This window comes from Carassius carassius, chromosome 8 (assembly GCF_963082965.1).
Source record: "Carassius carassius chromosome 8, fCarCar2.1, whole genome shotgun sequence".
NCBI classification, from domain to species: domain Eukaryota; kingdom Metazoa; phylum Chordata; class Actinopteri; order Cypriniformes; family Cyprinidae; genus Carassius; species Carassius carassius.
In genome coordinates this window covers 31,670,387-31,696,911 of record NC_081762.1, presented here as the reverse complement: position 1 = coordinate 31,696,911, position 26,525 = coordinate 31,670,387, and the positions used below count along the sequence as shown (strand labels likewise).

Below are 26,525 nucleotides of genomic sequence, written 5' to 3'. Positions count from 1 at the left end.
TTGATGAATAGAAAGTTCAGTGTATATATTGTAACATTATAAATGTCTTTATCATCTATTTAATGCGTCCTTGCTAAATAAAAGTATTAATTTCTATAATTTAATACTAAATATATAATGATTTAAATGTTCTGACTCCACACTTTTGGATGGTATAGTGTATAATGTTAAAAAAGCTTTTTATTACAGATAAACTCTTATCTTGGATCCTTCTATTCATCAAAGAATCTTGAACAAAATGTACACAACTGTTCTAAATATTGATGATAATAATATCAATAAAAAAAGGTTTCTAGAACAACAAATTTGGATATCTGAATGATTTCTGAAGATCATGTGACACTGAAGACTCAGGAATGATGCTGAAAATACAGCTGTGCATCACAGAAATAACTTACACTTTAAACTATATTCAAATAGAAAGCATTTTTTTTTTAAATAGTAAAATTATTTCACAATATAATGGCTTTTGTTGTATTTGAATAAAATAAATGCAGGCTTGTTGAGCATAATTCTTTAAAAAATGTAAAAAAAATCTTTCTGTTCAAAGGCTTTTGACTGGAAGTGTATATTAACACTAATCTGCATTTACTAGGGAGCAGTCATTGGACCTGATGGCATCGCTGGGTGGGACAAGGTCCAGGATCTGGCTGGTTTCCTGGTGGGTCTTCGTGAGGCTCCTTACCTCACCGACCTGCAGGTGACAGAGGCCATCCAGCTGTGGACAGTTCTCCCTGATGTTGATAAACAGCGGGTCAACTATCAGCCTCGACATCAGCCTCAGCTGACACATGGGCGCTTTAAGGCACCGAAGCGCTCCGGAGTCACACCGGGTGTGGAGAGTGTGAAACGGTGTCTGATTGGACATCCTGGGGGTCCAGCACAGTGGCCCAGCACCAGCCGCTTGGTTGAGGCCATTTGTATGAAGCTGTGTGCTTTACACAAGTCACCGACCAAGAAGGCTGGAGTTTGCACCCCCAGGTGGTCTAAAATCCTTTCAGATTACCACCACATCCGAGACCTGGTGCTTAACAGTCGAAGGCTGATGGATGAAACAATGATCCAGCTGTTTGAGCTGAACCAGAGGACACTCATTCAGTGGTAAGCAAGGCACATTATTTGGTTCAAGGGAACTGAATACTTCTGTACACATACACACACACACACACACACACACACACATACATATATATATATATATATATATATATATATATATATATTTTACAAGTAATTTACTTTCAGGTTTCAACGGCAGCAGAAGAATCAGGAAATGAGTGTCCTCGCCCAGGGACTGACTCCATCTGACCCAATTGATGTGGCTGATACGCAGCTTCCTCTGCCGAGGGAAAAATTGGATGACGTGCCATCAACATCAGGCCCAAAACATCAATTTATCCTTCCGCCAAATCGAGAAGGACAGGCTCCAATTCTGCGACCGGGTCGCCGGCCCACTTCTGCCAAAAGGGAGTGCCCTATCGCACCCGTCCCCACAGCAGCAGGAGTTGTGCAGCCCATTTCAGCACCTGGGTCACTGTTAGGCACACTAGTCCTTAACCCAGACATGACTGTGTCGATGGTGATTCCATCTTCTGGTGCTTTGACATCCGGTCCAGGCCCAGCTCCGCCTGCTCCAGCGCCTGCTCCAGCGCTGCTGCTTCTGTGTCCCGTTACACCCAGAGGAACAGGTATAACTGCTTCCCCACAGCCAGAGAGCTATCTGTTTCCAAGTTGGCCTCCTCCCTTCCGGGACTGGAATTGAGACCCGCTGGTCTAAGTGACATCTGACCGTTTCAGCTGTCCTCCCTAACATCCCTCTACATGTTAGATACAGCCCCATTTTTAGGTCAATTAAGAGGCCAACTTGCATTCGTTAGCCTTTCACACTGTCTCGAGGACTTTGATTACTTCCACGTTAGTTCATGTTCCTTCTTTTGTTGATGCTGAAATAGCTCTTTTTTCTTGGCTTTGGGCAAGAAGGCTCGTTGGACTAGGGGTATGTTTCATGCTTTGGGTGCGAGAGGTCCCGGGTTCAAATCCCGGACGAGCCCTTGTTCAGGTTAAAACGTGAAGCTTTATTTTCTCATTGCATTCATTATGGCAGGTTTTTTCCAATCAGGCAGACACGGTGGGCTAAGTTAGCTCAGCAGGTTAGAGCGTGGTGCTAATAATGCCAAGGTCGTGGGTTTGATCCCCGTACTGGCCAGCTGTTTTTAATGTCTGGGGGCTCATCTCTGATCTGCTCTTCAGCTCCGACAAAGAGTAGGGTGATCTCACTGAAATCCCTGCTTGATTTAGTTCCCAAAATAGCTCATTTGGGAGAGCGTTAGACTGAAGATCTAAAGGTCCCTGGTTCGATTCCGGGTTTCGGCAACATCTCCCACACTTTTCCCTTTTTTGAAGAGGGCCATTGACCAAAAATCACTGGGTTCCAACCTCTCTGTATAACTGCTTCCCCACAGCCAGAGAGCTATCTGTTTCCATGTTGGCCTCCAACCAATCAGTTTCGGTTCCATGGTGTAATGGTCAGCACTCTGGGCTTTGAATCCAGCGATCTGAGATCGAATCTCGGTGGAGCCTGTGTGCTTTCTTGCCACAGGAAAAGATAAAACAGCACTAGTTTGGCGATGGTGCCAGTGTTTGTGGCCCTGTGAGCAACAACTGCACCAGTTAAGGTTCCATGGTGTAATGGTTAGCACTCTGGACTCTGAATCCAGTGATCTGAGTTCAAATCTCAGTGGGACCTATTTTGCAACCAGTTTGAGCAGGACAATGTCTGAAATACTTTTCGGCAGCTTTTAGTCCAAAAAAATTAACTAACGTAGAGAGTGTGGATTATTGCATCAATGCTCAGTCTGTCTCTTTAGGGCAGTGGTTCTCAAACCTGTCCTGGAGGCACCCCTGCCCTGCACATTTTTATTGTCTCCCTTATTAGACACATCCAAATAAGGTCTCACGGTCTCTACTAATGAGCTGATGATTTGAAACAGGTGTGTTAGATGAGGGAAACATTCAAAATGTGAAGGGCAGGGGTGCCTCCAGGACAGGTTTGAAAACCACTGTTTTAGGGAACTGTGTGTAATATGGCACTGTTTTGCAACCAATTTGCACAGGACCATGTCTGAAATACTTTTTGGCAGCTGTGAGCCCAAAAAAAGCTAACGTGGGAGTGTGGCAGCATTGCGTCAACGCTCAGTCGGTCTTTTTAGGGCAATGGTTTTCAAACCTTTCTTGGAGCACACTGACTTAAAGTTTAAGGAAGCGGTTCTCAATTCTAGTCCTCGCTCCCCCCAGGTCTGCATGTTTTGCATGTCTCTCTTTGTTAGCACACCTGAATCGGATAATCAGCTCATTAGAAGTGAGCTCCTAGCGATTGACATGGTCCCTACACAGTGTTCATTGCTCCCCACTCCCTGAGCAGGGGAAATCCGTCAAAGTATACTTCACTTTGGAACATTGGTTCACGGATTTGTGCTGCGCAACTTCTTCACACATGGAGAAGTGTGACATCCTTTACCTCTGTATACCTCGATACACCACTGTATTACTCACTATGAATTGAACATATACATACGCTTTGAACTTGAAACGTGCGCTTCGGTACACATCAGAGTGTGTGGCCTTTTTTGATAATCGTGGCCTGCATCCGGTGCACTTCCAGGAGCCACCACCACTTGCTTCAGTACCCAGCTACAAATGGCTCCTCACTGTATACAGTCAGGACATTCTCAACAGGCTCGATCACATAAAGGCCAGCATAACATCCACGTATGGATCAATTTTAAAAATGGATTCAACTAAGAAGGTCAGATAAGCTGCTTACTTGACTGTACCCTTATCTATAATGTATTTTTAGACCGAGAGAGCTTTATTTTTTTCAGTGTAACTGATTTGGATGCCTGTTGTATTGTTTGCTATGCTTATTGTTTCTTTCAGATCACCAAGAAGTTGAGCAGGCCTGCGAAAGGCACAGCACAGTGGCTTACCTCAGTGGGCAATGAGATAGGTCAGGTGCTGATGAGTGTCCTGACTGCGAATGAAGGGGCTGGGTTAGACCACATGGCTGCAGGGCTCATGGAGCGATACCGGAGTGCTGGTGTTGATCCTCCCAAAATCATTTATGTGGACTGTGATTGTTGCAAGACAGTGGGAGAGACTAAATTGAAGAGGCGGTTCAGCGGCTGGCCCGATGTCATCGTCCGCCTAGACATTTGGCATTTTATGCGACGTCTGGCAGTAGGGTGCACCACTGATGCCCACCAGTTGTACCCTACTTTTATGGCTAGGCTGTCATCCTGTATTTTTGAGTGGGATGCAGGGGATCTCACTCTGCTGAGACGGGCCAAAAGGGAGCAACTCATCCAACAGGGCTGGCCTACACTGACGGAGGCAGAACTGGACCATCATTTAACTAAAGCTGAGCTGCTCCAGCACTGCAGGAGGAGAACACGAGGAGAAGAAACCACTATCCGCCTCCTTGATATGCTTATCAAAGAGCTCATGGGTGGCAAGGGGAATGATGCTCTTGGTGTTCCACTACTTGACAGTGTGAGAATGCAGCACATCTGGAATGTCCAGAGGCGGCACGTCACCTGTATCCAAGATCCTCCAAATGTGCCGCTCTATACTGAAACTGGAACTACAAACAAGGGTGGGGTGGTTCTAAAAACCTATCGTTGTGCCAGAGGCTCCACATCCCTGGAATCATTTCACTGCCACCTAAGCAGATTTATTCCAGGTTTGTCATGTCAGAATATACCACATTTTGCCACTAATTCATGTTTATCAAGATATTTGCAGATTAAATTTTCTGTTTTGCATTTTCTCAAAGCAATATTTGGCTTTCTATTTCTTTTTCTAGGGAACAGCGCAAACAGCCTGAACTTCCAGATTTATCTCCTGGAAGGTTTATTACGCTGGAATCAGGACCGGGCTGAAGCTGCTGTTGCAGATGAAGGTTCAACTCTGCGCTCTTACACAGGGGAGCTGGTTTACTCTGTCAATGAGAACTACAATAAGTTGTATGGCAGCAAATTGGTCCCAAGCTTCACTCGACCTGCAGTATACACAGGTAAACATATTTTGATAAATGCAGCTTATGATGTAGCATGTTTTTGTTAAAATTACAATTGCTTTTGGACAGTAATAATGTAATTTTGACATATCAGAGAAAAATTATACTACCAGAATATTTGTACATTATTCTGTGTTCTAGGTTTCAAGGGAGAAAATAAAATACATAGTAGAATATAGAGTAATCCTGTCTTTTTATGATACCCTCTGAATTAGATATATATTGTTCATACAGAAGTGGACAACAAAATATTTAATGCATTTCTGAATAAACCTTTCTGCATAATTTCCATTAAAAACGTTTTCTGTTACAAATATTTCCTCAGGAGAGCTCATTGGAGTACAGTACTTGTTGAGGCAGAATAGTCAGCCCCTGGAGGACATGTGCCCTACCTCTGAGAGGACCTCTCATTTGCTGGAGGAGATAGATGTGGAGGAGCAAGTGGAAAGGGATGAGGGTTTCATTGATTTCTTTGGAGAGGAAGCCACAGTGGCAAATCGTGTGGCATCAGATGACTTAGTCCTTTCAGGTCCACCAGTTCTACCAGCTGCACCAGTTCCCAGTGTCCAGGCTCCTTCAGCTGCACCAGTGCCCAATGTAGCTGCACCTGTGCCCAGTGTCCAGACTCCACCAGTGCCCAGTGTCCAGGCTCCTTCAGCTGCACCAGTGCCCAGTGTCCAGACTCCACCATGGCCCAGTGTCCAGGCTCCTTCAGCTGCACCAGTGCCCAGTGTAGCTGCACCAGTGCCCAGTGTCCAGGCTCCTTCAGCTGCACCAGTGCCAAGTGTAGCTGCACCAGTGCCCAGTGTCCAGGCTCCACCATGGCCCAGTGTCCAGGCTCCTTCAGCTGCACAAGTGCCCAGTGTAGCGGCACCAGTGCCCATTGTCCAGGCTCCTTCAGCTGCACCAGTGCCCAGTGTAGCTGCACCAGTGCCCAGTGTCCAGGCTCCTTCAGCTGCACCAGTGCCCAGTGTCCAGGCTCCACCACTGCCCAGAGTGCGGGCTCCTTCAGCTGCACCAGTGCCCAGTGTAGCTGCACCAGTGTCCAGTGTCCAGACTCCACCAGTGCCCAGTGTCCAGGCTCCTTCAGCTGCACCAGTGCCCAGTGTCCAGACTCCACCAGTGCCCAGTGTCCAGGCTCCTTCAGCTGCACCTGTGCCCAGTGTAGCTGCACCAGTGGCCAGTGTCCAGGCTCCACCACTGCCCAGAGTCCAGGCTCCTTCAGCTGTACCAGTGCCCAGTGTCCAGGCTCCTTCAGCTGCACCAGTGCCCAGTGTAGCTGCACCAGTGCCCAGTGTCCGGGCTCCTTCAGCTGCACCAGTGCCCAGTGTCCAGGCTCCACCACTGCTCAGAGTCCGGGCTTTTTCAGCTGCACCAGTGCCCAGTGTCCTGGCTTCACCACTGCTCAGAGTCCAGGCTCCTTCAGCTGCACCAGTGCCCAGTGTAGCTGCACCAGTGCCCAGTGTCCAGACTCCACCACTGCTCAGTGTCCAGGCTCCTTTAGATACACCCTCAGCAATGGTAAATTTTCCTTTTCTATACGAATTGTGACTCATTTAGTTATTTGCCATTAAGCAGTAAACTTTCTTAACAGCATGTAAATACCTAACCAACAGTTATATTTTCCAGGCTGTTGACGAGCACTGCATTCCTTGAATGGACCGGGTGGATGCGTTGGTGGAGTGTCTGGTGGAGCTGCGCACACAGACAAGCCTCACACTTACCAACCAACAAGTTGCGACCATTGTGGGTTTTTGGCAGAACCTGGACAAATTTCATAAAGACAGGGTAGTGTATGCTGCTCGTCATCAAGACAGGCTACTTACAGGACGTTTTAGGTCCCCGAAAAAGAAAGCTGTCTTCACTCCTGGTGTCGAAAGCACAAAAAGGTGTGTTTTGGGTTCTAGCGGCTCTCCAGCACAGTGGCCTAATTGCTGTTGCCTTGTTGAAATGATTTTCATAAGGTTATGTAACATCCACCGAAGCCCCAAGAAACAGCGGACAGAATCTCTGTCTAGATGGGATCTCATTCTTCGTGATTACAGAAGAATTCGGCAGCTAATCTTGAGCAATGGAACGGTGATGAGTGACACAACCCTTCAGCTAGTTGAGGTAAATCAGAGGACTCTTACGACGTGGCACAATAACCGTTTAAAGGGTCAGGAGGTCTCCTTGCTGTTGCAAGGGCTGGACCTTCCAGAGGCACGTCCAGTGGCTTTGGATGCTTTGCCTCCAGCACGAGTACAGCCTGTTGTGCCTCCACAATATAGCCACCAGTTGCATACCTACCAGATGCCACCAGACACAGCTGGACAGGCAAAGACCAAGTTTAGAAAGATTGGGCCCTCAGCTACCTGTACATCTGCCACAGCAACTTCAATCTGGCCATCAGCCGTACACCCTCAGCGTTCAGCCACGTCCACCCAGTTAAGGCCAATTTGTCCCAGGCCGACAGCACCACACCCATTGGTTCCTGACACACCCACTGCCCCTGTTGTGTCTCAGATGTTTCTGGTGCCCTGCCTATTTTGCAACCAGTTTGCGCAGGACAATGTCTGAAATACTTTTCGGCAGCTTTTAGTCCCAAAAAATTAACTAACGTAGAGAGTGTGGCCGCATTGCATCGATGCTCAGTCTGTCTATTTAGGGCAGTGGTTTTCAAACCTGTCCTGGAGGCACCCCTGCCCTGCACATTTTTATTGTCTCCCTTATTAGACACACCCAAATCAGGTCTTGCAGTCTCTACTAATGCTAGCTAACGAGCATAGCTGGGAATGACGGGTTTGATGCAAAGAGGCTGTCCCTCCTCTGGGCTTGCTCCTTTGCACTGACAAAGATTATGTTGTTGAATTAACAAAGAGATTAAGCTTTTGTGTTTAAGGACCTTCTCGGTCTTGTTACGCCAGTATGAATGTGTATGGATTCTTGTATTATGTAGGCTACCTTGGAACACTCGGGTCATGCAGACAACTTTTCACCTCTTTTGCTCACACTGACTTAAAGTCTAAGGAAGCGGTTCTCAATTCTAGTCCTCGCTCCCCCCAGGTCTGCATGTTTTGCATGTCTCTCTTTGTTAGCACACCTGATTCGGATAATCAGCTCATTAGAAGTGAGCTCCTAGCGATTGACATGGTCCCTACACAGTGTTCATTGCTCCCCACTCCCTGAGCAGGGGAAATCCGTCAAAGTATACTTCACTTTGGAACATTGGTTCACGGATTTGTGCTGCACAACTTCTTCACACATGGAGAAGTGTGACATCATTTACCTCTGTATACCTCGATACACCACTGTATTACTCACTATGAATTGAAAGTATACATACGCTTTGAACTTGAATCACGGAGGGATGTCATGTGATGTCCAGTTCTCAGGGCACTTACGTTCGAATGGAACAAATGTCTGAAGCTATACGAGAAACTTACAAAATGTGAAGAGCAGGGGGCGCGAGGACTGGAATTGAGACCCGCTGGTCTAAGTGACATCTGACCGTTTCAGCTGTCCTCCCTAACATCCCTCTACATGTTAGATACAGCCCCATTTTTAGGCCCCGGTTAGCTCAGCTGGTTAGAGCGTGGTGCTAATAACGCCAAGGTTGTGGGTTCGACCCCCGTACTGGCCAGCTGTTTTTATTGTCTGGGGGCTCATCTCTGCTCTGCTCTTCAGCTCTGACAAAGAGTAGGGTGATCTCACTGAAATCACTGCTTGCTAAGCAGAGGTTTGTTGTAGCCAAAATAGCTCAGTTGGGAGAGCGTTAGACTGAAGATCTAAAGGTTCCTGGTTTGATCCCGGGTTTCAGCAACATCTCCCGCACTTTTCCCCTTTTTTGAGGCGGGCCATTGACCAAAAATTACTGGGTTCCAACCTCTCTGTATAACTTTTCCCCACAACCAGAGAGCTATCTGTTTCCAAGTTGGCCTCCAACCAAGCAGTTTCGGTTCCATGGTGTAATGGTCAGCACTCTGGGCTTTGAATCCAGCAATCTGAGTTCGAATCTCGGTGGAGCCTGTGTGCTTTCTTGCCGCAGGAAAAGATAAAACAGCACTAGTTTGGCGATGGTGCCAGTGTTTGTGGCCATGTGAGCAACAGCTGCACCAGATAAGGTTCCATGGTGTAATGGTTAGCACTCTGGACTCTGAATCCAGTGATCCGAGTTCAAATCTCGGTGGGACCTACTTTGCCACCAGTTTGCGCAGGACAATGTCGGAAATACTTTTCGGCACCTTTTAGTCCAAAAAAATTAACTAACGTAGAGAGTGTGGCCGCATTGCATCGATGCTCAGTCTGTCTTTTTAGGGCAGTGGTTCTCTAACCTGTCCTGGAGGCACCCCTGCCAGGCACATTTTTATTGTCTCCCTTATTAGACACACCCAAATAAGGTCTCACGGTCTCTACTAATGAGCTGATGATTTGAAACAGGTGTGTTAGATGAGGGAAACATTCAAAATTTGGAGGGCAGGGGTGCCTCCAGGACAGGTTTGAAAACCACTGCTTTAGGGAACTGTGCGTAAAATGGCACTGTTTTGCAACCAATTTGCACAGGACCATGTCTGAAATACTTTTTGGCAGCTGTGAGCCCAAAAAAAGCTAACGTGGGAGTGTGGCAGCATTGCGTCAACGCTCAGTCGGTCTCTTTAGGGCAATGGTTTTCAAACCTCTTCTGGAGGCACCCCTGCCCTGAACATTTTGTATGTCTCCCTTATTAGACACACCCAAATCAGGTCTTGCAGTCTCTACTAATGAGCTGATGATTTGAAACAGGTTTGTTAGATGAGGGGAAATGCGAAATGTGCAGGGCAGGGATGCCTCCAGGACAGGATTGAAAACCACTGATCTAGGGATGTGTGAGTAAAAGGGCAGGAGCCAACTTGGAGAATGCGGGCATCGATCCCACTACCTCTCGCATGCTAAGCGAGCGCTCTACCATTTGAGCTAATTCCCCTGGCCTTTCAAGAATGACGAGCATAGCTGGGAATGACGGGTTTGATGCAAAGAGGCTGTCCCTCCTCTGGGCATGCTCCTTTGCACTGGCCAAGATTATGTTGTCGAATTAACAAAGAGATTAAGCTTTTGTGTTTAAGGACCTTCTCGGTCTTGTTACGCCAGTATGAATGTGTATGGATTCTTGTATTATGTAGGCTACCTTGGAACACTCGGGTCATGCAGACAACTTTTCACCTCTTTTGCTCACACTGACTTAAAGTCTAAGGAAGCGGTTCTCAATTCTAGTCCTCGCTCCCCCCAGGTCTGCATGTTTTGCATGTCTCTCTTTGTTAGCACACCTGATTCGGATAATCAGCTCATTAGAAGTGAGCTCCTAGCGATTGACATGGTCCCTACACAGTGTTCATTGCTCCCCACTCCCTGAGCAGGGGAAATCCGTCAAAGTATACTTCACTTTGGAACATTGGTTCACGGATTTGTGCTGCACAACTTCTTCACACATGGAGAAGTGTGACATCATTTACCTCTGTATACCTCGATACACTACTGTATTACTCACTATGAATTGAAAGTATACATACGCTTTGAACTTGAATCACGGAGGGATGTCATGTGATGTCCAGTTCTCAGGGCACTTACGTTCGAATGGAACAAATGTCTGAAGCTATACGAGAAACTTACAAAATGTGAAGAGCAGGGGGCGCGAGGACTGGAATTGAGACCCGCTGGTCTAAGTGACATCTGACCGTTTCAGCTGTCCTCCCTAACATCCCTCTACATGTTAGATACAGCCCCATTTTTAGGTCAATTAAGAGGCCAACTTGCATTCGTTAGCCTTTCACACTGTCTCGAGGACTTTGATTGCTTCCACATTAGTTCATGTTCCTTCTTTTGTTGATGCTGAAATAGCTCTTTTTTCTTGGCTCTGGGCAAGAAGGCTCGTTGGTCTAGGGGTATGATTCTCGCTTTGGGTGCGAGAGGTCCCGGGTTCAAATCCCGGACGAGCCCTTGTTCAGGTTAAAATGTGAAGCTTTATTGTCTCATTGCAGGCAGACAATCAGGTAGACATGGATGGCTAAGCCAGGCCGGTTAGCTCAGCTGGTTAGAGCGTGGTGCTAATAACGCCAAGGTCGCTGGTTCGATCCCCGTACTGGCCAGCTGTTTTTATTGTCTGGGGGCTCATCTCTGCTCTGCTCTTCAGCTCTGACAAAGAGTAGGGTGATCTCACTGAAATCACTGCTTGCTAAGCAGAGGTTTGTTGTAGCCGAAATAGCTCAGTTGGGAGAGCGTTAGACTGAAGATCTAAAGGTCCCTGGTTCGATCCCGGGTTTCGGCAACATCTCCCACACTTTTCCCTTTTTTGAGGCGGGCCATTGACCAAAAATCACTGGGTTCCAACCTCTCTGTATAACTGCTTCCCCACAGCCAGAGAGCTATCTGTTTCCAAGTTGGCCTCCAACCAAGCAGTTTTGGTTCCATGGTGTAATGGTCAGCACTCTGGGCTTTGAATCCAGCGATCTGAGTTCGAATCTCGGTCGAGCCTGTGTGCTTTCTTGCCGCAGGAAAAGATAAAACAGCACTAGTTTGGCGATGGTGCCAGTGTTTGTGGCCCTGTGAGCAACAGCTGCACCAGTTAAGGTTCCATGGTGTAATGGTTAGCACTTTGGACTCTGAATCCAGTGATCCGAGTTCAAATCTCGGTGGGACCTATTTTGCCACCAGTTTGCGCAGGACAATGTCTAACTAACGTAGAGAGTGTGGCCGCATTGCATCGATGCTCAGTCTGTCTCTTTAGGGCAGTGGTTCTGGTATTTTTGGAAAATGAATCGTGTCAGTATAGCTAGCTAGCATGTACAGTTCATGCTTTCTTCAGTACCTGTGAACCTGTAACTTTTCACATGATAAATGATCAGATAAGTTAAATTTATCGACCGTCAGCTAATTAAGCTATGCTACTGTCAACAATGATGTGTTTATTGTCTAAGAAATCATGGTTTCTGGGCCCTATGAATGAAAATAATGATTAAACTATTTACATTTATATTTGGTATTAACACATAATAACACACACACATTTTAATTGTAAAAATCGTTACCAAATTGTTGTGGAGATATGGAAAACTGCATTTACCAAGAAATAATTGATATTTTCTAAAATAATGTAATAATAATGACTTTTTTTTATAAAAAAAACATTGAGAGTCTTAACTAAAAACAAACAAAAAAAGGCCAAATGTATCCATATGGGCCAAAGTATGTGGGAATAGTGCTCATTTTAATTTAGGTAGACCAGAAAGTTAAAAACACAGAAAAATGGCTGAGATTTTAAGAGGTAAAAGCACCTGGTGTAACCCTGGGGTAAGATGACAACATTTGAAGTATGATATATTTAATGTAATATTTTGTAGCCTGGTGTGTGTGTAATCATGGTTTAAGATGACAGCATTGAAAATAAAAGGAAATTTCAGACTTCATATTGACGTTACATATTTTATATGTCAGGGATTCCTGTCCTTTGTAGAAAACTCAACTTCAGGACAGTTTATGTCATGGCCATGTTTATTACCACAGTAATATAGTTTATGCGTAGCTTGTTAAATTATTGTTACACACTTAACATACAGGTGTCTTTTAGATTGCAAAAGGTAGTAGTCTTTTTCTGATTTTCATTTCAGAAAATGTATGCATATCCCTCTTTTCAACGGCAATCGGCAACATCAAGTCGACTCCTCATGGCACCTTCGGCGGAGGCGAGGCGCCTTGAAAATGTGGAGTCTGGAAGGGCCAAACCTAAGGAGGAGGTGCTGTCAGAGGCCAGTACTTTTGTCAGCACAAACGGTGGAGACCCCAGTGACCAGTTTTTAGTACTGGCTCACTGCAAACTTCAGTTTGGGAAGTACCAGGGCCAGAGATTTAGATGGCTCCTGGAAAACTCTCTGGGGTATGCCGTGTATTTGGTGCTCAGCATTTCCAATGAGACGGCGCAGACAACACCCCTGTCAGAAAATAAACAACTGTTCCTACAGTACTCTTCTCAAATTAGAGAGATGGCAGAAGAAGTGGAGAAGTATCAGAGGAAGCAGGAAATGCAGGCAGAAGCCCGGGCAACTGGAGACCAGGGCTGCTTGATGGTGGAGTTTGGTGACTTCCAGGGCCGGTCCATGAAAGATGTTTATGAGGACCAGAGCAAGGAGGCTCAAGCACTCATCAGGTACCTCGTTAAGGCAGATGCCAGGCCCAAAACCAACATGGCCATTTTCAAGACATATGTCCTGAAAAGACGGGCTTCTGCTGTGGGCACCAGCGTACGTCAGCCTGCACCTCACGCTGCAACCTCCAGTGCTTCTGCAACCACTACACCTCCACCTGCAGCTATCCAAACTGGTGTACAGAAGACCGCAACTGTGAAAGCGATGTTGGCACGTGGCAAAAATTTGTCGCCTTCACAGCTGGCGAAAAAACTCACATCACCAGTTAAACCCTGTGAGTAGGAGTGTGAATATAGAATTTTACCTACAGCATTTCTACATATATTAATTTATCATTATGGCAAACTTGTCAACTTGCCGTTTCCAGATCCATTATTGCAGTCCACTTTACCTCCTCCAGCAGCAGAACCCCCAGCCAAACATTTGCCCCCCATGCAGCTTTTCGCTACTGGTAAGTAAGCACCATCTTACATATGTTTGTCTCTGTGTATTGTTCACAATGATAGTTTTAACATTTGTGCTCCAGGCAAGTCTGTTCCCACTGCTGAAGATGACGATGAGGAGCTGGTATTTGCTGCATCACAATGTGAAGCACAGCTAAATACAGGTGTGGCATATGACACAAATGCACATATTACAAGAATGTTTTGTGAAAACACACTGAGAAGCGTTATTTCTTGGGGGAAAATAATCAACATTTTAAAATATGTTTTGTTTACAATACAGAACTATATCATATCATGCCTCAAGCGGGATGCTTTCTTTGAGTGCACTTCTTCAAAACCGTAAGGATGTTCCAAGGTGTCAGTGTATTTATTTGCGTTTCCGAACTTACCCGTTGTTAGATAATCACCAGATAACTTTTTCACACCGCTTGCTCTTCTCACACACTCTTCAGCTCTCCCTGAGCAGACAGGATGGTGGAGATTCATTGTTCTAATGATTAGAGGAACAGTTTTTCCTTACTCTGTCTGTGTGTATGCTTCATGTCCGTGGGCTTCGTTGCTTTACACTTAATTCATCACACCACATTTTCCTTCCTCCATTCCATCTGATCCTCATTCTCCTTAAATTAATATAGTGTATGCTGTGTTCTTTGCTTCCTTAACACTAGTACCACTTTCTTCACTCTCGTTCCTAAATATAACATAATAATTATGAATACTTGTCCAAAAATTGTGCTTTGCAGGCTGTTTGTGCGCTGCATTTATGGCATATTACTATCAAATGCAACAGTCATCCTTATTGTTTTTTTTTTTACTATTCACTCAGAGGACTGTGCTGGTCCATCTCCATCAGTGGAAACTGCCAAGGCACCAGCTCCTTCACATCGCCAGCCACCAGCTGAGCTTCCAAGTCACTGGAAAGATCAACTTCCACCTTTCCAGCATGAGTGGATCGGGAACACACTATTTAAGGCCAACCCACGAACCGGCAAGTCAGAACTAGTGTCCCAGCTGAAACTTTGGTGGTATCCTCCTCAGCCCCCTTTAATAAACACTCAGCCCCCTGCCTCACCTGACCTCTTCTTCTGTCGGCCCCTTTTCTTATGGATGCCGCTGAAGATGTGGTTATTTCCTCTTGTCTGTGTTCGCCCAGACTGTGGTAAGCACAGACTAACAGCGGCAGGAATTTACCGCACCGTGCGTAAGGTCTTGGACATCGACGGGTGGTATGACCTTGCCATTGAGTATCTGCAGTGCAAACGCTGCAAAAAGAAATATCCTGCCTGGTCTGAGGACATCCTAGGACAGCTGGATATGGGCCACCGCAGTCAGTTTCCAGCTTTGCTGACATACAGGTAATTCATAATGACAATCATTCATTATTAGGTGCTTTTATATGGGTTATTTTTTACCAACTAAAGCATTTGCATGATTATACTGTTGCTTCCTTAGATACCCATGTGACAACCGGGTGCTGAGGATGATGAGGGAGAGGACACTGGGCAACAGTGTGACTCAGCTTTACAGGAAGCTGATGGAACAGCACAGTGAGGCATGGACACAGCGTGTCTTGCAGTACCTGACTGCCTGCGAACCATTCACAAGGTCCTCCCTTGTGCAGCCTCCTGTGTTTGCTGATCCTCCACTTTTACCTGCCCTGCCTAAACCTAAGTGGCTGTTAGCCGTGTATGCCAGGGATGTTCTGGGGCGACTGCACGAGGTCAAGGCCAAATTAACATCTGTCTTTGGCTGTGTTCTCAAGATGGATTCGACAAAAAAGGTATCAAAGCCCTGTTTATATCCAGAACTTTGCCAGATATGGATATGTGTGTGATGTGCATACATAAAGAGCACATCTTTTATTTTTCCCAATAGGTTACAAAGAAACTTGCCGGTGCTGCTTCAGGAACAGCTGCCTGGTGCACAAATGTCGGAAATGAACACTGCCAGGTCCTTGTCTCTGTGCTGACAGCTGCCGAGGGACATGGACTGGACTCCATGGCAGCTGGTCTGATGAAACGCTACCGAGAGGCAGGAGAGGCAGCCCCAAAAGTGATGTACGTGGACAGGGACTGCTGCAGGCAGTATGGCCAATCGCGGGTGAAGATCATGTTTTCGGAGTGGGATGAGCTTGTAGTGCGCCTCGACATCTGGCACTTCATGCGGCGATTTGCTGCTGGTGTCACGACAGAGGCTCATCCACTCTACGGGATCTTCATGGCACGTCTGTCCACGTGCATCTTTCAGTGGGATCCAGAGGATGTGGCTGCTCTTCGCTCTGCAAAAGAGAGTGACCTGGCGGCAAAGAAGACTGGCCACATCTCAGAAAAGGCGGTCAGTGCTCGCATTACCCGGAGGGAGTTGGCACTGCACTGCCGGAGGAGGACCAGGGGGGTGGAGGAGACCGCCAGATTGATTGGGTCACTGATTGATCAGTTTGACAGTGCGGATGGGAAGGACACCCTGGGAGTTCCTCTGCTGGACCACGAACGAATCCAGCAGATATGGAAGGAACAGCGCAAGCACGTCCAGTGTATACAAGACCCAGAGGACTTTCCGCTGTACATGAAGACAGGGACACTGAAGAAAGGCAGCGTGGAGCTGTGCTGCTACAGGTGTGCTCGTGGCTCTACCTCCTTGGAGTCGTTCCACCTCCACCTGAACCATTTTATTCCAGGTATTACATGCATATGGATTATTATTTTTCTGTAGAAAATATAAGCACTGTAACTGCTTCCATCACTTTAAAGTAATGCCGCATTAATAAATGTCACACTCTACATTACAATTACTTTTTAATGTCATTAGCATTGACAAAGCTGTCTTGACTAACAAGTCACTAGTAATACAGGAATAAGTGACAATCATTTTTAATTTAGTTACACAACTCTATTAAATGTAGTATACAAGTTACTTCAGAGCACCTTATGTGTAGTACATATATTGTTCATATGTGACATATAAAACCCCTTTTTTATATATTTTTTAATATTATTTAACTTTTAGGAACCAGTGCCAGCGATGCGCATTTTCAGGCCTATCTCCTTGAGGGCTTGATGCGTTGGAATGATGACCGAATGGAAGATGCCATAAAACGGGCGTCCTCCATTCGGACATATGGCAGTGCCATGAGAGAGGCTGTGGACCGGCTTAGCCGAACAGTCTTTGGGAAGCCCTGGGATGAGCGCTATCGCCCTCCTGGAGCATATACAGGTAAGAAATTTAATTTGTTCTTTTGCAATATTCTATTAAGTTATCTATTTAGCCTCCAATGTACTTGATAAATTATTAAGAGCACTTTTTTCTTTTTTTATTATTTTATTATTGTAGGTGAATTGCTGGGAATCGAGTACCTTTACAGCCAGACTGGCAAAACACTGACTCCAGTGCTCCAGAACCCAGAGGAGGAAGACCGGCTGGTGGAGGAGGTTGATGATCAGGACCTGCTAGATGAGGGGTTTGAGGAAGAGAGCATGGAGGACATCACAGTTCCAGTGCTGTATGAGGATGACCCCTGCCGTGATCTCAGAAACAGCCCCTCATCTTTGCCTCTGCCTCAGTCCCCAGCATCACTGGCTGAGCTGTCCACATCATCTGGAGGAGAGGGACAGTATCTCGCCCCTGCCTCTTCAGTGCTGTCACAGCCATCTGACACTGGAAGCAGTGTCTCCGGCGAGGCTCAGGTAAGACACTCTAAGGGCTTTATTTTGTTTCAGTCTCGTTTTATTCCAAATACACTACAAGCAAGGTGTTTTTTTTTAAGCCTGCATTTATTTGATTCAAAATACAACAAAAGCAGTAATATTTTGAAATATTTTTACTATTTATACTGCTATCCATTTGAATATATTTAAAAAAGTAATTCAGTCTTGTGATTTCAATGCTGAATTTAACATCATTACTCAGGGCACACGATTCTTCAGAAATCATTCCAATTTGCTGCTAAAAAAAACGGGTGCCGGGTGCTATATTATTATTATTATTAGGTTAAAAATAGCTTCTAGAGATTTTTTGTTTAGGTTTCTTTGATAAATAGAAAGTTCAGTATATATTGTAACATTATAAATGTCTTTATCATCTATTTAATGCGTCCTTGCTAAATAAAAGTATTAATTTCTATAATTTAATACTAAATATATAATGATTTAAATGTTCTGACTCCACACTTTTGGATGGTATAGTGTATAATGTTAAAAAAGCTTTTTATTACAGATAAACTCTTATCTTGGATCCTTCTATTCATCAAAGAATCTTGAACAAAATGTACACAACTGTTCTAAATATTGATGATAATAATATCAATAAAAAAAGGTTTCTAGAACAACAAATTTGGATATTTGAATGATTTCTGAAGATCATGTGACACTGAAGACTCAGGAATGGTGCTGAAAATACAGCTGTGCATCACAGAAATAACTTACACTTTAAACTATATTCAAATAGAAAGCATTTTTATTTTAAATAGTAAAATTATTTCACAATATAATGACTTTTGTTGTATTTGAATAAAATAAATGCAGGCTTGTTGAGCAGAATTCTTTAAAAAATGTAAAAAAATATTTCTGTTTAAAGGCTTTTGACTGGAAGTGTATATTAACACTAATCTGCATTTACTAGGGAGCAGTCATTGGACCTGATGGCATCGCTGGGTGGGACAAGGTCCAGGATCTGGCTGGTTTCCTGGTGGGTCTTCGTGAGGCTCCTTACCTCACCGACCTGCAGGTGACAGAGGCCATCCAGCTGTGGACAGTTCTCCCTGATGTTGATAAACAGCGGGTCAACTATCAGCCTCGACATCAGCCTCAGCTGACACATGGGCGCTTTAAGGCACCGAAGCGGTCCGGAGTCACACCGGGTGTGGAGAGTGTGAAACGGTGTCTGATTGGACATCCTGGGGGTCCAGCACAGTGGCCCAGCACCAGCCGCTTGGTTGAGGCCATTTGTATGAAGCTGTGTGCTTTACACAAGTCACCGACCAAGATGGCTGGAGTTTGCACCCCCAGGTGGTCTACAATCCTTTCAGATTACCACCACATCCGAGACCTGGTGCTTAACAGTCGAAGGCTGATGGATGAAACAATGATCCAGCTGTTTGAGCTGAACCAGAGGACACTCATTCAGTGGTAAGCAAGGCACATTATTTGGTTCAAGGGAACTGAATACTTCTGTACACAGACACACACACACACACACACACATATATATATATATATATATATATATATATATTTTTTTTTTTCAAGTAATTAACTTTCAGGTTTCAACGGCAGCAGAAGAATCAGGAAATGAGTGTCCTCGCCCAGGGACTGACTCCATCTGACCCAATTGATGTGGCTGATACGCAGCTTCCTCTGCCGAGGGAAAAATTGGATGACGTGCCATCAACATCAGGCCCAAAACATCAATTTATCCTTCCGCCAAATCGAGAAGGACAGGCTCCAATTCTGCGACCGGGTCGCCGGCCCACTTCTGCCAAAAGGGAGTGCCCTATCGCACCCGTCCCCACAGCAGCAGGAGTTGTGCAGCCCATTTCAGCACCTGGGTCACTGTTAGGCACACTAGTCCTTAACCCAGACATGACTGTGTCGATGGTGATTCCATCTTCTGGTGCTTTGACATCCGGTCCAGGCCCAGCTCCGCCTGCTCCTGCGCCTGCTCCAGCGCTGCTGCTTCTGTGTCCCGTTACACCCAGAGGAACAGGTATAACTGCTTCCCCACAGCCAGAGAGCTATCTGTTTCCAAGTTGGCCTCCTCCCTTCCGGGACTGGAATTGAGACCCGCTGGTCTAAGTGACATCTGACCGTTTCAGCTGTCCTCCCTAACATCCCTCTACATGTTAGATACAGCCCCATTTTTAGGTCAATTAAGAGGCCAACTTGCATTCGTTAGCCTTTCACACTGTCTCGAGGACTTTGATTGCTTCCACATTAGTTCATGTTCCTTCTTTTGTTGATGCTGAAATAGCTCTTTTTTCTTGGCTTTGGGCAAGAAGGCTCGTTGGTCTAGGGGTATGATTCTCGCTTTGGGTGAGAGAGGTCCCGGGTTCAAATCCCGGACGAGCCCTTGTTCAGGTTAAAACCTGAAGCTTTATTGTCTCATTGCATTCACAAACATTATGGCAGGTTTTTTCCAATCAGGCAGACACGGATGGCTAAGTTAGCTCAGCTGGTTAGAGCGTGGTGCTAATAACGCCAAGGTCGCGGTTTCTCTCACCGTACTGGCCAGCTGTTTTTATTGTCTGGGGGCCAAAATTGCTCAGTTGGGAGAGCGTTAGACTGAAGATCGAAAGGTCCCTGGTTCGATTTCGGGTTTCGGCAACATCTCCCACACTTTTCCCTTTTTTGAGGCGGGCCATTGTCCAAAAATCACTGGGTTCCAACCTCTCTGTATAACTGCTTCCCCACAGCCAGAGAGCTATCTGTTTCCAAGTTGGCCTCCAACCAAGCAGTTTCGGTTCCATGGTGTAATGGTCAGTACTCTGGGCTTTGAATCCAGCGTTCTGAGATCGAATCTTGTTGGAGCCTGTGTGCTTTCTTGTCACAGGAAAAGATAAAACAGCACTAGTTTGGCGATGGTGCCAGTGTTTGTGGCCCTGTGAGCAACAGCTGCACCAGATAAGGTTCCATGGTGTAATGGTTAGCACTCTGGACCCTGAATCCAGTGATCCGAGTTCAAATCTCGGTGGGACCTATTTTGCCACCAGTTTGCGCAGGACCTTCTCGGTCTTGTTACGCCAGTATGCATGTGTATGGATTCTTGTATTATGTAGGACAATGTCTGAAATACTTTTCGGCACCTTTTAGTCCAAAAAAATTAACTAACGTAGAGAGTGTGGCCGCATTGCATCGATGCTCAGTCTGTCTCTTTAGGGCAGTGGTTCTCAAACCTGTCCTGGAGGCACCCCTGCCCTGCACATTTTTATTGTCTCCCTTATTAGACACACCCAAATAAGGTCTCACGGTCTCTACTAATGAGCTGATGATTTGAAACAGGTGTGTTAGATGAGGGAAACATTCAAAATGTGAAGGGCAGGGGTGCCTCCAGGACAGGTTTGAAAACCACTGCTTTAGGGAACTGTGCGTAAAATGGCACTGTTTTGCAACCAATTTGCACAGGACCATGTCTGAAATACTTTTTGGCAGCTATGATCCCAAAAAAAGCTAACGTGGGAGTGTGGCAGCATTGCGTCAACGCTCAGTCGGTCTCTTTAGGGCAATGGTTTTTTAAACCTCTCCTGGAGGCACCCCTGCCCTGAACATTTTGTATGTCTCCCTTATTAGACACACCCAAATCAGGTCTTGCAGTCTCTACTAATGAGCTGATGATTTGAAACAAGTGTGTTAGATGAGGGGAAATGCGAAATGCGAAATGTGCAGGGCAGGGATGCCTCCAGGACAGGATTGAAAACCACTGATCTAGGGATGTGTGAGTAAAAGGGCAGGAGCCAACTTGGAGAATGCAGGCATCGATCCCACTACCTCTCGCATGCTAAGCGAGCGCTCTACCATTTGAGCTAATTCCCCTGGCCTTTCAAGAATGACGAGCATAGCTGGGAATGACGGGTTTGATGCAAAGAGGCTGTCCCTCCTCTGGGCTTGCTCCTTTGCACTGGCCGAGATTATGTTGTCAAATTAACAAAGAGATTAAGCTTTTGTGTTTAAGGACCTTCTCGGTCTTGTTATGCCAGTATGCATGTGTATGGATTATTGTATTATGTAGGCTACCTTGGAACACTCGGATCATTCAGACAACTTCTCACACTGACTTAAAGTCTAAGGAAGCGGTTCTCAATTCTAGTCCTCGCTCCCCCCAGGTCTGCATGTTTTGCATGTCTCTCTTTGTTAGCACACCTGATTCGGATAATCAGCTCATTAGAAGTGAGCTCCTAGTGATTGACATGGTCCCTACACAGTGTTCATTGCTCCCCACTCCCTGAGCAGGGGAAATCCGTCAAAGTATACTTCACTTTGGAACATTGGTTCACGGATTTGTGCTGCGCAACTTCTTCACACATGGAGAAGTGTGACATCATTTACCTCTGTATACCTCGATACACCACTGTATTACTCACTATGAATTGAACGTATACATACGCTTTGAACTTGAATCACGGAGGGATGTCATGTGATGTCCAGTTCTCAGGGCACTTACGTTCGAATGGAACAAATGTCTAAAGCTATACGAGAAACTTACAAAATGTGAAGAGCAGGGGGGCGCGAGGACTGGAATTGAGACCCGCTGGTCTAAGTGACATCTGACCGTTTCAGCTGTCCTCCCTATTATCCCTCTACATGTTAGATACAGCCCCATTTTTAGGTCAATTAAGAGGCCAACTTGCATTCGTTAGCCTTTCACACTGTCTCGAGGACTTTGATTGCTTCCAAATTAGTTCATGTTCCTTCTTTTGTTGATGCTGAAATAGCTCTTTTTTCTTGGCTTTGGGCAAGAAGGCTCGTTGGTCTAGGGATATGATTCTCGCTTTGGGTGAGAGAGGTCCCGGGTTCAAATCCCGGACGAGCCCTTGTTCAGGTTAAAACCTGAAGCTTTATTGTCTCATTGCATTCACAAACATTATGGCAGGTTTTTTCCAATCAGGCAGACACGGATGGCTAAGTTAGCTCAGCTGGTTAGAGCGTGGTGCTAATAACGCCAAGGTCCCGGTTTCTCTCACCGTACTGGCCAGCTGTTTTTATTGTCTGGGGGCCAAAATTGCTCAGTTGGGAGAGCGTTAGACTGAAGATCGAAAGGTCCCTGGTTCGATTTCGGGTTTCGGCAACATCTCCCACACTTTTCCCTTTTTTGAGGCGGGCCATTGTCCAAAAATCACTGGGTTCCAACCTCTCTGTATAACTGCTTCCCCACAGCCAGAGAGCTATCTGTTTCCAAGTTGGCCTCCAACCAAGCAGTTTCGGTTCCATGGTGTAATGGTCAGTACTCTGGGCTTTGAATCCAGCGTTCTGAGATCGAATCTTGTTGGAGCCTGTGTGCTTTCTTGTCACAGGAAAAGATAAAACAGCACTAGTTTGGCGATGGTGCCAGTGTTTGTGGCCCTGTGAGCAACAGCTGCACCAGATAAGGTTCCATGGTGTAATGGTTAGCACTCTGGACCCTGAATCCAGTGATCCGAGTTCAAATCTCGGTGGGACCTATTTTGCCACCAGTTTGCGCAGGACCTTCTCGGTCTTGTTACGCCAGTATGCATGTGTATGGATTCTTGTATTATGTAGGACAATGTCTGAAATACTTTTCGGCACCTTTTAGTCCAAAAAAATTAACTAACGTAGAGAGTGTGGCCGCATTGCATCGATGCTCAGTCTGTCTCTTTAGGGCAGTGGTTCTCAAACCTGTCCTGGAGGCACCCGTGCCCTGCACATTTTTATTGTCTCCCTTATTAGACACACCCAAATAAGGTCTCACGGTCTCTACTAATGAGCTGATGATTTGAAACAGGTGTGTTAGATGAGGGAAACATTCAAAATGTGAAGGGCAGGGGTGCCTCCAGGACAGGTTTGAAAACCACTGCTTTAGGGAACTGTGCGTAAAATGGCACTGTTTTGCAACCAATTTGCACAGGACCATGTCTGAAATACTTTTTGGCAGCTATGATCCCAAAAAAAGCTAACGTGGGAGTGTGGCAGCATTGCGTCAACGCTCAGTCGGTCTCTTTAGGGCAATGGTTTTTTAAACCTCTCCTGGAGGCACCCCTGCCCTGAACATTTTGTATGTCTCCCTTATTAGACACACCCAAATCAGGTCTTGCAGTCTCTACTAATGAGCTGATGATTTGAAACAAGTGTGTTAGATGAGGGGAAATGCGAAATGTGCAGGGCAGGGATGCCTCCAGGACAGGATTGAAAACCACTGATCTAGGGATGTGTGAGTAAAAGGGCAGGAGCCAACTTGGAGAATGCAGGCATCGATCCCGCTACCTCTCGCATGCTAAGCGAGCGCTCTACCATTTGAGCTAATTCCCCTGGCCTTTCAAGAATGACGAGCATAGCTGGGAATGACGGGTTTGATGCAAAGAGGCTGTCCCTCCTCTGGGCTTGCTCCTTTGCACTGGCCGAGATTATGTTGTCAAATTAACAAAGAGATTAAGCTTTTGTGTTTAAGGACCTTCTCGGTCTTGTTATGCCAGTATGCATGTGTATGGATTCTTGTATTATGTAGGCTACCTTGGATCACTCGGATCATTCAGACAACTTCTCACACTGACTTAAAGTCTAAGGAAGCGGTTCTCAATTCTAGTCCTCGCTCCCCCCAGGTCTGCATGTTTTGCATGTCTCTCTTTGTTAGCACACCTGATTCGGATAATCAGCTCATTAGAAGTGAGCTCCTAGTGATTGACATGGTCCCTACACAGTGTTCATTGCTCCCCACTCCCTGAGCAGGGGAAATCCGTCAAAGTATACTTCACTTTGGAACATTGGTTCACGGATTTGTGCTGCGCAACTTCTTCACACATGGAGAAGTGTGACATCATTTACCTCTGTATACCTCGATACACCACTGTATTACTCACTATGAATTGAACGTATACATACGCTTTGAACTTGAATCACGGAGGGATGTCATGTGATGTCCAGTTCTCAGGGCACTTACGTTCGAATGGAACAAATGTCTAAAGCTATACGAGAAACTTACAAAATGTGAAGAGCAGGGGGCGCGAGGACTGGAATTGAGACCCGCTGGTCTAAGTGACATCTGACCGTTTCAGCTGTCCTCCCTATTATCCCTCTACATGTTAGATATAGCCCCATTTTTAGGTCAATTAAGAGGCCAACTTGCATTCGTTAGCCTTTCACACTGTCTCGAGGACTTTGGTTGCTTCCACGTTAGTTCATGTTCCTTCTTTTGTTGATGCTGGAATTGCTCTTTTTTCTTAGCTTTGGGCAAGAAGGCTCGTTGGTCTAGGGGTATGATTCTCGCTATGGGCGCGAGAGGTCCCGGGTTCAAATCCCCGAAGAGCCCTTGTTCAGGTTGAAACGTGAGGCTTTATTGTCTCATTGCATTCACAAACATTATGGCAGGTTTTTTCCAATCAGGCAGACATGGATGGCTAAGCCAGGCCGGTTAGCTCAGCTGGTTAGAGCGTGGTGCTAATAACGCCAAGGTCGCGGGTTCGATCCCTGTACTGGCCAGCTGTTTTTATTGTCTGGGGGCTCATCTCTGCTCTGCTCTTCAGCTCCGACAAAGAGTAGGGTGATCTCACTGAAATCACTGCTTGCTAAGCAGAGGTCTGTTGTAGCCAAAATAGCTCAGTTGGGAGAGCGTTAGTCTGAAGATCTAAAGGTCCCTGGTTCGATCCCGGGTTTCGGCAACAGCTCCCACACTTTTCCCTTTTTTTGAGGCGGGCCATTGACCAAAAATCACTGGGTTCCAACCTCTCTGTATAACTGCTTCCCCACAGCCAGAGAGCTATCTGTTTCCAAGTTGGCCTCCAACCAAGCAGTTTTGGTTCCATGGTTTAATGGTCAGCACTCTGGGCTTTGAATCCAGCGATCTGAGTTCGAATCTTGGTGGAGCCTGTGTGCTTTCTTGCCGCAGGAAAAAAAAAAACAGCACTAGTTTGGCGATGGTGGCAGTGTTTGTGGCCCTGTGAGCAACAGCTGCACCAGTTAAGGTTCCATGGTGTAATAGTTAGCACTCTGGACTCTGAATCCAGTGATCCGAGTTCAAATTTCGCTGGGACCTATTTTGCCACCAGTTTGCGCAAGACAATGTCTGAAATACTTTTCGGCACCTTTTAGTCCAAAAAAATTAACTAACGTAGAGAGTGTGGCCGCATTGCATCGATGCTCAGTCTGTCTCTTTAGGGCAGTGGTTCTCAAACCTGTCCTGGAGGCACCCCTGCCCTGCACATTTTTATTGTCTCCCTTATTAGACACACCCAAATAAGGTCTCGCGGTCTCTACTAATGAGCTGATGATTTGAAACAGGTGTGTTAGATGAGGGAAACATTCAAAATGTGAAGGGCAGGGGTGCCTCCAGGACAGGTTTGAAAACCACTGCTTTAGGGAACTGTGCGTAAAATGGCACTGTTTTGCAACAAATTTGCACAGGACCATGTCTGAAATACTTTTTGGCAGCTGTGAGCCCAAAAAAAAGCTAACGTGGGAGTGTGGCAGCATTGTGTCAACGTTCAGTCGGTCTCTTTAGGGCAATGGTTTTCAAACCTTTCCTGGAGGCACCCCTGCCCTGAACATTTTGTATGTCTCCCTTATTAGACACACCCAAATCAGGTCTTGCAGTCTCTACTAATGAGCTGATGATTTGAAACAGGTGTGTTAGATGAGGGGAAATGCGAAATGTGCAGGGCAGGGATGCCTCCAGGACAGGATTGGAAACCACTGATCTGGGGATGTGTGAGTAAAAGGGCAGGAGCCAACTTGGAGAATGCAGGCATCAATCCCGCTACCTCTCGCATGCTAAGCGAGCGCTCTACCATTTGAGCTAATTCCCCTGGCCTTTCAAGAATGACGAGCATAGCTGGGAATGACGGGTTTGATGCAAAGAGGCTGTCCCTCCTCTGGGCTTGCTCCTTTGCACTGGCCGAGATTATGTTGTCGAATTAACAAAGAGATTAAGCTTTTGTGTTTAAGGACCTTCTCGGTCTTGTTACGCAAGTATGCATGTGAATGGATTCTTGTATTATGTAGGCTACCTTGGAACACTCGGATCATGCAGACAACTTCTCACCTCTTTTGCTCACACTGACTTAAAATCTAAGGAAGCGGTTCTCAATTCTAGTCCTCGCTCCCCCCAGGTCTGCATGTTTTGCATGTCTCTCTTTGTTAGCACACCTGATTCGGGTTGAAACGTGAAGCTTTATTGTCTCATTGCATTCACAAA

The 26,525-nt window shown here is 46.0% G+C and overlaps 16 non-coding genes across 16 annotated transcripts; 15 read left to right on the top strand and 1 right to left on the bottom strand.

Moving 5' to 3' along the window:
• Positions 1-2,508: 2,508 nt before the first annotated feature.
• trnaq-uug (transfer RNA glutamine (anticodon UUG)) lies at positions 2,509-2,580 on the top strand. The gene has a single exon. It is a non-coding gene; the product is annotated as a tRNA-Gln (tRNA).
• Positions 2,581-2,674: 94 nt separating this feature from the next.
• On the top strand, positions 2,675-2,746 carry trnaq-cug (transfer RNA glutamine (anticodon CUG)). The gene has a single exon. It is a non-coding gene; the product is annotated as a tRNA-Gln (tRNA).
• Positions 2,747-8,620: 5,874 nt separating this feature from the next.
• trnai-aau (transfer RNA isoleucine (anticodon AAU)) lies at positions 8,621-8,696 on the top strand. The gene has a single exon. It is a non-coding gene; the product is annotated as a tRNA-Ile (tRNA).
• Positions 8,697-8,802: 106 nt separating this feature from the next.
• On the top strand, positions 8,803-8,875 carry trnaf-gaa (transfer RNA phenylalanine (anticodon GAA)). The gene has a single exon. It is a non-coding gene; the product is annotated as a tRNA-Phe (tRNA).
• A 135-nt stretch (positions 8,876-9,010) lies between these two features.
• On the top strand, positions 9,011-9,082 carry trnaq-uug (transfer RNA glutamine (anticodon UUG)). The gene has a single exon. It is a non-coding gene; the product is annotated as a tRNA-Gln (tRNA).
• A 94-nt stretch (positions 9,083-9,176) lies between these two features.
• Positions 9,177-9,248, top strand: trnaq-cug (transfer RNA glutamine (anticodon CUG)). Its single transcript has one exon. It is a non-coding gene; the product is annotated as a tRNA-Gln (tRNA).
• Positions 9,249-9,943: 695 nt separating this feature from the next.
• Positions 9,944-10,016, bottom strand: trnaa-agc (transfer RNA alanine (anticodon AGC)). Its single transcript has one exon. It is a non-coding gene; the product is annotated as a tRNA-Ala (tRNA).
• A 938-nt stretch (positions 10,017-10,954) lies between these two features.
• Positions 10,955-11,026, top strand: trnap-ugg (transfer RNA proline (anticodon UGG)). The gene has a single exon. It is a non-coding gene; the product is annotated as a tRNA-Pro (tRNA).
• A 75-nt stretch (positions 11,027-11,101) lies between these two features.
• trnai-aau (transfer RNA isoleucine (anticodon AAU)) lies at positions 11,102-11,175 on the top strand. The gene has a single exon. It is a non-coding gene; the product is annotated as a tRNA-Ile (tRNA).
• Positions 11,176-11,281: 106 nt separating this feature from the next.
• On the top strand, positions 11,282-11,354 carry trnaf-gaa (transfer RNA phenylalanine (anticodon GAA)). Its single transcript has one exon. It is a non-coding gene; the product is annotated as a tRNA-Phe (tRNA).
• A 301-nt stretch (positions 11,355-11,655) lies between these two features.
• trnaq-cug (transfer RNA glutamine (anticodon CUG)) lies at positions 11,656-11,727 on the top strand. The gene has a single exon. It is a non-coding gene; the product is annotated as a tRNA-Gln (tRNA).
• A 7,937-nt stretch (positions 11,728-19,664) lies between these two features.
• Positions 19,665-19,736, top strand: trnap-ugg (transfer RNA proline (anticodon UGG)). The gene has a single exon. It is a non-coding gene; the product is annotated as a tRNA-Pro (tRNA).
• A 555-nt stretch (positions 19,737-20,291) lies between these two features.
• Positions 20,292-20,363, top strand: trnaq-cug (transfer RNA glutamine (anticodon CUG)). Its single transcript has one exon. It is a non-coding gene; the product is annotated as a tRNA-Gln (tRNA).
• A 2,386-nt stretch (positions 20,364-22,749) lies between these two features.
• On the top strand, positions 22,750-22,821 carry trnaq-cug (transfer RNA glutamine (anticodon CUG)). The gene has a single exon. It is a non-coding gene; the product is annotated as a tRNA-Gln (tRNA).
• Positions 22,822-24,740: 1,919 nt separating this feature from the next.
• On the top strand, positions 24,741-24,814 carry trnai-aau (transfer RNA isoleucine (anticodon AAU)). Its single transcript has one exon. It is a non-coding gene; the product is annotated as a tRNA-Ile (tRNA).
• Positions 24,815-24,920: 106 nt separating this feature from the next.
• trnaf-gaa (transfer RNA phenylalanine (anticodon GAA)) lies at positions 24,921-24,993 on the top strand. The gene has a single exon. It is a non-coding gene; the product is annotated as a tRNA-Phe (tRNA).
• Positions 24,994-26,525: the final 1,532 nt, after the last annotated feature.